The 1,049-nt window shown below is 33.9% G+C and overlaps 1 protein-coding gene across 1 annotated transcript in view; it reads right to left on the minus strand.

The window, feature by feature from the left end:
* Positions 1–1,049, minus strand: part of CTNNA3 (catenin (cadherin-associated protein), alpha 3) — a 2,468,838-nt gene that overhangs the window by 2,402,238 nt on the left and 65,551 nt on the right. The gene's annotated exons all lie outside the window — the stretch shown is intronic.

Consider the following 1,049-nt stretch of genomic DNA (forward strand, 5'->3'; position numbering starts at 1 on the left):
TTCAATTCACAATAAAAATTTTAATAAAAGAGTGTGTTCTGTCATTTACTTCTAGCAGACACACATGCCAATTCCAGACTTGTCTCTCAGGAGAAGACTCATACAACCAAGATCATGAGGCTGAGATGTAAAATTAGAACTTACTTTTAATTTATAATGAAAAATAAGGTTATTATGCAGAACAAAATACATCCACAGACCCAATATGTTTTCTCATTATAGACAGAACATAGGGAACATAAATAATCACCAGAAGATTGCTTAGTGAAATGGAAACAGAACAAAGGAAGCTGAATAAATTGAATGTTTCATGGTATAAAGTTAAAATCCTCAGATTCATCTATCATTGCTGTAGAGATAATCTTACCAATGGGGTTGTAATATTCAAAGCTTATTATATAAAACTCTTACTCTATTAGAAAGTATTTGGGTGGACATCACCAACTTCTGTGATTTCCTTTTTCCATGGTTGATGAAATCCTAATTTTTTTTTAATTATTGTTGTAAAGAATTTCCATTTTAACCATTTAATTGTACAATTCAGTGGTGTTAATTACATTCACCATGTTGTACAAACATCACCACGCTCTGTTTCCCAAAGTTTTCCTTACTCTGAACAGAAACTCAGTTCTCCGTATTCATTAATTCCCCTGTCCCCTCCTCCTACAACAACGAATAAGCTTTTGTTTCCATGAATTTGTCTGTTCTAGGTATTTCATGAATAACATCATTTAATATTTGTCCTTTAGTTCCTAATTTCACTTAGCAAAATGTCTGCAAGAGTCATCCATATTATAGCACACGTTCAAACTTCACTTGTCTTTATTGTTAAGTGCGTTGGAGTCTCTTCTGACTCATAATGACACTATATAGGATTTCTGAGGCGTTAAATCTTCAAGCGAGCAGAAAGCCTCATCTTCTTTCCAAGGAGTAGCTGGTAGGCTCAAATCCAGTGCTTATCACATGGAGCCACTGCACTTCCTGACTTCTCTTTATGGCTGAATAATATTCCATGGTATGAATAGACTACATCTTGTTTAGCTATTCAT

This window comes from Chrysochloris asiatica, unplaced genomic scaffold, assembly GCF_000296735.1.
Source record: "Chrysochloris asiatica unplaced genomic scaffold, ChrAsi1.0 scaffold00020, whole genome shotgun sequence".
Classification (NCBI taxonomy): domain Eukaryota; kingdom Metazoa; phylum Chordata; class Mammalia; order Afrosoricida; family Chrysochloridae; genus Chrysochloris; species Chrysochloris asiatica.